Below are 10,770 nucleotides of genomic sequence, written 5' to 3'. Positions count from 1 at the left end.
AGTTTTGCGGGGGGGGGGGGGGCATGAGCTGCTGCTGTGATTGAAAAATCACTTTCAATGGTGTTTAAACTAGGGAGCCCAGATTCTCCTTTTAAATCCACCTTAAAGGGAGAATCTGGGGTCCCCAGTTAAAACAACATTGAAAGTGATGCTGTTTTGGGGTGGATTATCCCCCACCCTGAAACAGCATCACTTTCAATGTTTAAACTGAGGGCCTCAAATTCTCCCTTTAAATCCATGCCCAAGGGGGTGGATTTAAAAGGAGAATCTGAGGAAATTTGGGGGGTGCCTGCTGTCAGGGGTGCAATCATTAAGAGAGCAGCACCAAAATTTCAGAGTACCTTCATGAAACCCTCTTGATTATACCACCCAGGTTTGGTGAAATTTGGTTCAGGGGGTACAACGTTATGGACCCTCAAAGGTGTAGCCCCCATCTCCTATTAGCTCCCATTGAAAACAATGGGGCATGGGGCACCCATTTTGGGAGTCCATAACTTTGGACCCCCTGAACCAAACCTCACCAAACCTGGGTGATATCATCAGGAGAGCCTCCCGAAAAATCCCTGAAATTGTGGTGCTGCTAGCCTAAAAACTGTGTCCCCTGCAGGCCAAAAATGGAAAAAACACTAAAAATACAAAAAACCCCAAACGGACATGCATTTCTTGCACCCCCCACAAGGGGGCGCCCAGGGACATTTGACTTCCCATGTCTCCATTGCAGGTACGCCATTATTTGAATCCCACCACTGCCCCAATGCATGTACTGGGAGTATAGTGGCCTCTAGGTTGGGAAATACATGGAGATTTTAGAGGCAGAGCAGGGATTGGGGAGGGCCGGGAACCTCAGCAGTCACTTTAGAGTTTGGTTATAATAGCGGGAGATCTCCAAGCCCCATCTAGAAGTTAATAACTGTAACTGAGAGCTATCCACAACCAGAGGTGGGATCCAGCAGGTTCTCACAGGTTCCCGAGAGTAGGTTACTAATTATTTGTGTGTGCCGAGAGGGGGTTACTTAATGGTGTTGATTTTGCCACAGTGCGTGAGTTCGCCTCCTCCCTCTGCCAGCAGTAGCACACTGAGAACTGGCTGAAGCAGTCCTAGCAGGAGGAGTTGCACCCGGCGTGCGTGGCGCAGCCTGGGCGCCTGCATGCATTCAATCTCCCGCCCAAGGACCAACGCAGTGGCTGCGTCCTTGCCACAGCCCCACCCAGGAATGCCCCGCCCTGGAATGCCCGGCCACGCCCCCGTCGTGCCCCGCCCAGCCCCATTGGCGCTATGCCAGTTTGAATCCCACCACCATGGAAACCTGTTACTAAAATTTTTGGACTCCACCACTGTCCACAACCCTCCCAATATGCACAGTCATCCTTTTGTCTGGTGAGGGATTCACAGAGCCTCCAAATGTGTGCATTCAACAAAACTGGCGATTGCATGTGCCATGTGCCAAAGCCTGATAATCCACACATTGTCCTATTCACACAAAAAAAGGCCATTGCACACATTGAGGAAAGTGCACAGCTTGGGGGGTTTTTTGGCACGTGCTGAGGAAAGCGCATAGCATGTTTAAGGCCAGGACATCACCGATGTAATGACTGGAAAGGCATCAAAATAGAGTCAAAAATGGAAGCGTGACGGAGACATTATTTAAAGGTTCACCTGGTTCACCTAACAAAGATGACTGGCAGGATCCGAACGGACAGGAAGAAATACTTTTTTTTCACACTGTGCATATTTACTGTAGGTTTACAGCTAGTAGCTTCATTGCTGAGTTAAAGGCAAATTAGGCAAATCCTCGCAGAGTAGGCCTATCAATAGTTTTAACTAGGAAAGCTAAACCCCTTCACATCCAAGGGCACACTACCTGTATTGCTTAATAAACCCTGCTCAAAGGAGAGCCATAATGCTCGCCAGGTTTAATGTTATGCCTTCTGCCTTGTTACATGGCAGATTTAATAAGCAAGAAAAGGCTAAAAGATTGTGCCCATGTAACGATGGCTCAGTTGAATCTCTGGCCCACCAATTACTACACTGTCTCAGATTCAAGGAAATCAGATCCAAGTATGTGAATCTTACTCCTTTACATTTACCCCATCTCCCCGATTTAATTAGATTACACTACTTGTTGGACAACCCTGATCCTTCCCTCTGTATGATAGTGGCAGACTTTCTCCTGGAAATTACTAAACGCCAGTAGATTTCCTTCGACCTAACATTTATTTCCTGTATTGTATATGCTTTTTAATCCATTTTTTATTATTGTTGTACTGTTGTGTATGCCAATAAAGGCTTGCTTCACATTACTTTTTTTGCCCGGCTTGAGAGCTTCCAGAGCCATTTGGTCAGCCACTGATGGAAACAGGATGCTGTGTTAGATGGATCCAGCGTTAGCAGGCATGGTGCAAGTCCTCCCCACTTCCTTTCATTTCCTCTTATCCAGTGGCTCATATCCAGAGAGCCCTCTGACTACTAAAGCCTACCTACCTTCCTCTTAAAAAAAGAACCCAATGTTTTCCGGCTGGAAAGATGCAGAGCGAGCCCTTTAAAAGTTGAAAGGAAATTCAGTCTCTCTAGACTGCAGCCAAACCCAGAACAAAAGGGCAGCTCGGCTCTTTGATTAAAAGGTGTCATTAGTTTTCCGAAAATTCCTTTGCTCAAGGAAACAAAAATGCTTTTTGGGGGGTTGAGTATGCAACGCATTTCCAACATACTTTGTTGATATGTACAAAACTGTGTTAAAACGAGCTGGGGCGCATGAGGATGAAAGTGAGGCCCTGGCTGTTTAATGGGACGCTGTTTTCCCCATATGTCTATAGACACGAAGACAAATGCCCAGTGCTACAAAAAAAAGCTGTGAACATGTGGAAAGTGTGTGTGTGGGGGGGGGGGGGATGAATGGACCACAGGTGTGCACTGTTTTTCTAAATCAGCCCAGATTCTCCTTTTAAATCCACCTTAAAGGGAGAATCTTGGATCCCCAGTTAAAAACAACATTGAAAGTGATGCTGTTTTGGGAGCCCAGATTCTCCTTTTAAATCCACCTTAAAGGGAGAATCTTGGATCCCCTGTTAAAAGAACATTGAAAATGATCCTGTTTTGGGGTGGATTATCCCCCACCCTGAAACAGCATCACTTTCAATGTTTAAACTGGGGACCTCAGATTCTCCCTTTAAATCCAGCAATTCCCCTGGGGAGGGCAAAAGATGGGGAAAGCATGTAGAGGAGAGCCTGCCGCTTCAGAAAAAAAAATCTTCTTAAAGAACATTTCTGTCTCTCTCAAGACCAGGCTCCCAAACCTAAACACTCCAGGGTAGTGCCTTCATAACCTGCTTGGCAAAAAATCCCAAAGGCATCCCATAATTTAAAAGCAGCATGGTGGGGTTTCTCACTTAATCCAGCAGAGCGTGTGTGCGTGTGAGCAGTTTCTGTCCTCAAGCCAAAGGTCTTGATGTCTAAGATGGAGTGATGCAGCATCAAGTCTTCAAAGTTGTATTGACAGAGGAAGTATGCGCAGTCTCACATTCCCATTTTGTTCTTTCTCCGACGATCTGATTTTTACCTCACAATAAACCGGCAGGTTACATTATTTTATTTATTTATTTATTTATTTATTAGATTTTTATACTGCCCTATCCCCAAGGGATAGACATTAAGCCAACACACAGTGACCGGGATTCATGGTTAAGAAGGGATTTAAAACTCCGTATATTCTCGTGTATAAGTCGACCCGCATATAAGTCGAGGCACCTAATTTTACTACAGCAAACTGGGAAAACTTATTGACTTGCGTGTAAGTCGAGGGTAGGAAATGCAGCAGCTACTGGTAAATTGCAAAAATACCAATAAAATTTCACTAATTGAGGCATCAGTAGGTTAAATGTTTTTGAATATTTATTTCAAAGAAAAACAGTAAACTAGCTCTGTAAGTGGAAAAGAGGGTCAACAAGAACAATATGGTCTCAACAGTAACTTTAAAAGTACAAAAACCTTAGCTCAACCAGCAACCAAGCTAAAAAACAGGAGTTAAAATCCTTCAAAACTGAATTTTTGGTCAGGGGAGGAATGTTTATGTTAGCAATACCAACATTTCCGAGTATCTTTAGGAGACCCTCCTGATGATACCACCCAGGTTTGGTGAAATTTGGTTCAGGGAGTCCAAAGTTATGGACCCTCAAAAGGGTATCCCCAACTACTATTAGCTTCCATTGGAAACAATGGGAGATGGGAGCATCCCCTTTAGGGGTCCATAACTTTGGACCCCCTAAACCAAACATCACCAAACCTGGCTGGTATCAGCAAGAGATTATCCTGATGATACCACCCAGGTTTTGTGAAGTTTGCTCAAGGGGTCCAAAGTTATGGACCCTCAAAATGTAGCCCCATCTACTATTAGCTCCCATTGGAAACAATGGGCTGTGGGTCACCCCTTTTGGGGGTCCATAACTTTGGACCCCCTGAACCAAACTTTACCAAACTTGGGTGGTATCATCAGGACAGTCTCTTGAAAAATTCCTGAAATTTTGGTGCCGCTATCCTAAAAATTGTGCCCCCTGGTGGCCGACAAAGTAAAAACCCTAAAATATTTTTTAAAATACACCTCACTCGCGTATAAGTCGAGGGGGGCTTTTTCAGCACAAAAAATGTGCTGAAAAATTCGACTTGTATGCAAGTATATACGGTAGTTGGCCTCTTTTTAACACAATTCCTCCAGATTTAAGAAGGAGCCATGGGATAGCACCTGGTAAACTGTTCTGTCTCTAGCCGAAGTCTCCTCTTCTCACTCTTAAGTAAATTACCTCACAAGGAGACTACTATTTGGCTTAAACTGTCTGTTTTGACTGGGTCTTTAAACCAAGCCCTTTGATCAGGTAAATCTGCACAGTTCTAGAGTTTGGCTTCAAGACTCAACTGCAGCTTTGCAATGCAAATTCCACCTGCAGTCAGAACTAGAAAATGTCCCACATATCTCAGAAGATGTCAGATCAGATCCCTGGAGTCATGTGAGCAAAAGCAGGCCTCATCTGTGGAGCAGTCCGTACCATATGAAATAAAATGGTTTCTTTACAGTTCTGAAACCCACCAGTGACATTAACACCACCAACATCTTTGACAAATCTCCAAAAACAACAATTCCTGTCACAAACTACAACTATGGGCACAGGTACACTTCACTGTTTCCGATACACCAGAATGTTTCCCTGATAGATGGGGAGCTGGGAAGAGCTTTGTATCAGAAAACTTTCCTCCCAGTGGATCAGAAAAATATCACGATTCAAGGAAAAACTCAGCAACCATACATCTTCATAGCAACTATGAAATTGATCTCACACTATTGGGTTTTGTTAAGAAAGACCATTCACAAGAATTTGGTAGATCACTGCAAAATAAACAGCCATGTGATAGCACGTACATTGAGACTTTGGAAAGACTGGATCCATATAGCACGGCAGGATATGGAAAAATACATATACTACCTGTATTGGAAAGGTTAACAGTGTTATTGCACTGGTATTCCAAAAGATTGCAAAATGATCTAGTAATAGTGCAATTTCCTGCTAGATGAAAGTACACATGTTCCTAATATGCACAAAAGATATCTTACTGGAGCAGCAGTGGCGTAGTGGCTACACATGTTCCTAATATGCACAAAAGTTAGCTTACTGGAGCAGCAGTGGCGTAGTGGCTAAGAGCAGTGGCTAAGAGCAGGTGCACTCTGATCTGGAGGAACCGGGTTTGATTCCCAGCTCTGCCGCTTGAGTTGTGGAGGCTTATCTGAGGAATTCAGATTAGCCTGTACACTCCCACACACGCCAGCTGGGTGACCTTGGGCTAGTCACAGCTTTTCGGAGCTCTCTCAGCCCCACCCACCTCACAGGGTGTTTGTTGTGAGGGGGGAAGGGCAAGGAGATTGTAAGCCCCTTTGAGTCTCCTACAGGAGAGAAAGGGGGGATATAAATCCTAACTCTTCTACTTCCAAAATGATTTTCTGTAACTGTAATTTAACTGTATCCATTCATATCAGTGAGGCAATGGGAAAGAAAGATGAAATAGAAGTAGCGATTGCTAACTAGTAAACATTTCAGAGTTGGGGAAGGCGGACTGCCATAAAAAAAAACCCTCACCTGAGCCTGAGATAAATCAGTGAGGAGTTCTCAAGATTGAGTAAGGGCTCCTAAGACTAACAGTAAACTACTAGCACTGAGTAGCCACATTTCTGTCCTCAAGAAAGGCACTTTGTCAGCATTTGCATCTAAAAATCCTCTCAAATACAGCCATCACCAGGGCATTCATGGTCAGCAGGAAAAAGGCTGCTATGGAACAGCCTCTTGTCCTCTGTTATTCTGTTCACCTCTCCAAATCCAAAATGGTGGCTTGCCTCCAGGTTTCTGACTGTGGCATGCTACATGGGGAACCGGGTTTGATTCCCCACTCTGCCACTTGAGCAGTGGTGGCTTATCTGGGGAACTAGATTAGCCTGTGCATTCCAACACACGCCAGCTGGGTGACCTTGGACTAGTCATAGCTTTTCGGAGCTCAGCCCCACCCACCTCACAAGGTGTTTGTTGTGGGAGGGGAAAGGGTAAGATGGTAAGCCCCTTTGAGTCTCCTTATAGGAGAGAAAGGGGGGTATACATTCAAACTCTTTTTCTTCTTCTACATTAAGGTCTGGGAAACCAGCGGAGGCAAGAACCAGAAGGACTTAAAATTGCCTTGCTGAAGTCGACCAAGGTTCATTTGATCCGCCATTCTATTTCCAACAGCTGCTAACCAGATGCTGTTGGGCAGCCTGACAGTCTCTGCTTGCCATTTTCAACCAACATCTGGCATTCAGATGCATGTCTAACATGGGGGACTCATCAGCTATAACGGGCAACCATTCATGATTCTACAAACTTCACAAGTATGTTTAAACACTGAACTTATCCTGCTCACAGCACACCCTCTACGCTGACATTGATGACATGTTCGCAATTTAAAGCAACCAGCACTTCCAGCCTATTCAGATCTTCTCAGTTGGTGGCATTAATCATCACATAAGCAGCTAGCAGGGAGCAGATGTCAGCAGGCTCAGTTCTTACTTAGTATTCTGAATGGTTTTGAGTGAAACACTAGCAGAGGAGCATCAGGTTGAACACAAGGGACAGTAGGATAAAAAGTACCCTGTTTCCCCGAATATGAGACATACCCGGAAAATAAGACGTAGTAGAGGTTTTGCTAAAGTGTGAAGTATAAGGCATCCCCCAAAAGTAAGACGTAGCAAAGTTTTTGGTTGGAAGCATGTCCGACGAACAGAATACAGAAAAATAAGACATCCCCTGAAAATAAGACATAGTGCATCTTTGGGAGCAAAAATTAATATAAGACACTGTCTTATTTTCGGGGAAAACACGGTAGGTGTATCTCCTGCATTTTTCCAAACCAAAGCTTTCCTATTGACTCTTCTACTACAATACTACTTCTACAATTTGCCACATGCTGAGCCATATCGACTTTAGAGCAAGACTGTAATCGGGATCACAAAATACAGATTAATTAGGCCTTGATTGTAAAGAGCTCCCAAGTATGCTGTCCTCCCTTGTAAAACACACACCTCAGTGGAAAATTGAAGACCCTGTTTTCTTTAACCATACAAGTCAGCACTGTCCTATTGCACGCCACCGCAGAAAAGTTAGATGGGTGACACACTGTACTTGTGATCACAGAATTGGTTGCTACACAGCAGGCCTGTAGATATAATCTCATTCGTATTATTCTAGGTGGCACTCCACCTCTGTCGAATACAGCCGAATCAGCCCTACTGACCAATTCATGCACTATTGAGCCAGCAATTAAAAATCAATTTGCTATACCGTATATACTCATGTAGAAGTTGACCTGCATATAAGTCGAGGCACCTAATTTTACCACAGCAAACTGGGAAAACGTATTGACTCGTGTATAAGTTAAGGGTCGAAAATGCAGCAGCTACTGGTAAATTGCAAACATAAAAATTGATACCAATAAAATTACATTAATTGAGGCATCAGTAGGTTAAATGTTTTTGAATATTTATTTCGAAGAAAAACAGTAAACTAGCTCTGTAAGTGGAAAAGAGGGTCAACAAAAACAATATGGTCTCAACAGTAACTTTAAAAGTACAAAAACCTTAGCTCAACCAGCAACCAAGCTAAAACACAAGAGTTAAAATCCTTCAAAACTGGATTTTTGGTCAGGGGAGGAATGTTTATGTTAGCAATACCAACATTTCAGAGTATCTTTAGGAGACCCTTCTAATGATACCACCCAGGTTTGGTGAAATTTGGTTCAGGGGGTCCAAAGTTATGGACTCTCAAAATGTAGCCCCATCTATTATTAGATCCCATTGAAAACAATGGGGGATGGGGGCACCACCTTTGGGGGTCCATAAATTTGGACCCCCTAAACCAAACATCACTAAACCTGGCTGGTATCAGCAAGAGATTATCCTGATGAAACCTCCCAGCCCACATCTACTATTAGCTCCCATTGGAAACAATGGGGGATGGGACACTCCCTTTGGGGGTCCAGAACTTTGGACTCCCTGAACCAAACTTTACCAAACTTGGGTGGTATCATCAGGACAGTCTCTTGAAAATTTCCTGAAATTTTGGTGCCGCTAGCCTAAAAACTATGACCCCTGGCGGCTGACAAAATAAGAACCCTAAAATATTTTTTAAAATACACCTGACTCGCATAGAAGTCGAGGGCTTTTTCAGCACAAAATATGCTGAAAAATTTGACTTATATGCAAGTATATACGGTAATCCATACCCTGTATATATGAAATGAAGGTGTTGTGAGGATATGCTTTTTCCTTAGATTAATATCGACATTTATGTCAAAATTTCTCCTTTGTAAATTGTGTAGCTGCTAGGTAGGGGGCTCAGCTATCACCAGTCACCATGAAAATGGTGTAAGTTCTCAAGGGCACAAAAGAACAGGATAACTCGTTTTCTTCCAACTACAGACAATACAGCCCCAAATTCTGCTGCTTTACTTCACATTCTCCTCCCACACAATCAAATTAAAATTTAAATGCTTCACTGAAATGATCACACATTTTATGTAGCCATCGTCACATTTAAACTAGACCTTCAGCCGATGCATGTTTCAAGTCCGCCAAGGAGACCACAGATGGCTAAGCTCTACCATCTTCCTAAAGAGCCAGGACTGCTTATGTCAACCATTCCACCATAGCAAATTAGGTGCAGTTGCTTGAATTCTACCAACTTACAGTAAAATTGGATTAACAAGCAGCCACTGGATTAGCAAGCAGCCATTTTAACAATACTTTGATTTAAGATGTAACATATCACAACACTACCCTGTCCAGATATACGTTAATGTGCATACAGTCAGATGGATGAAGTATGTGGGTGCAGAGATGAAGACAATGTTACAAAAGCAGAGCAGGAAGAAGGCAGAATGTCCTGTTAGCTAAAACATGGGTGTGTTACATTGCAACGCAGATGAAACCAGAAGAGTCAAAGGTATAAACTTCCCGCTGGCATTGGTGTCAACTCATATGGATGAGCGAACCTTCGAAGGAGAAACGACTGCTTCCTCTCACGAACTTCCCCCAAGTTTGCTGGCTCCTTTTTGTTAGTTTCCCTTTGAAACTCTTCTGATAAAATGTAGACACCTTTAGGTATATTCTGTAATGCCAAGGTTGGTTAAAATGCTCCACACACAATGATAATGTGCAACTTGTGTTAATTCGTGCTCGTTCTGTTTGGCCAACACTGATCTCAAGATGTTACCGCTTAGACCAGTGGTTCCCAAACTTATTTGGCCTACTGCCCCCTTTCCAGAAAAAAAATTACTTAGTGCCCCCTGGAAATTAATTTTTTTTAAAATTTTAATAGCAATTAAACAGATATATGTATTAATGTTTCTACCTGTGGCCATCACTGCCCCTCTGGATCGCTGCAGCGCCCACCAGGGGGCGGTGGCGCCCACTTTGGGAATCACTGGCTCAGACCAATTACATTAGATGTGTATGTTAACAAAAGACACCTTGAGCCCTTCAGGAGACAGGCCAGAAATACTGCAAATCACCAATACTGGCTCCTGTATTGGTGTCAATGCAATGGGTACGGGGGACAGAAATGGTACCAGGGTAATCCATGGCCCGTACCTCCAGCAGGTGGTCCATTGTTGTTGGCAAGCATGTGTAGACAAGGACTCGGCTGCCCCCCACCCCCCACTTGTGAGAACCTTCACGATGATTTACTGAGATTTTAGTTGTAGGTTACAAGCTGTGCTTCCACAACTACCTGTCGGACTCACCCATAAAAGGTGATGTCCGTGTTCTGGTACTGCCTTGCCAGTCACTTCTCCATACAGCTACTGCAGTTTTAGGAATGCTCATCCTGAAACTTGTTCTCATCCAAAGGATGGATATAGATGTGGATGTCAGCCCAGGATCTGCTGACGACGGATGTGGGGCACTCCAAAGAATTAAGCAGAACTGTAGCTAAATGTAGCAACCATTTTCTGATATGCGACTTCAGGGATATACCACTGAATGCAAGAACCGGTACAAGTGATGGGATTCGACTTACTAAAGGCACTTGTTAGCCTTTAAAATGGCATAAAGATATGTTTTTGACACACCAACTTAGTCCTTTTACCACCAGCAGCGATGTCTGAATAATGGTGTACTGAGCATAGATGCGACTCTTGAAAAGCAAGTCAAAGGCTTAGATGATATTAGCATTTTTACTGCAATGATCACTCCCCTCTTCCACTTT

This window comes from Sphaerodactylus townsendi, linkage group LG07 (assembly GCF_021028975.2).
Source record: "Sphaerodactylus townsendi isolate TG3544 linkage group LG07, MPM_Stown_v2.3, whole genome shotgun sequence".
NCBI lineage: Eukaryota > Metazoa > Chordata > Lepidosauria > Squamata > Sphaerodactylidae > Sphaerodactylus > Sphaerodactylus townsendi.
The sequence above is the reverse complement of the archived record's forward strand: the minus strand, read 5'-3'. Positions refer to the sequence as shown.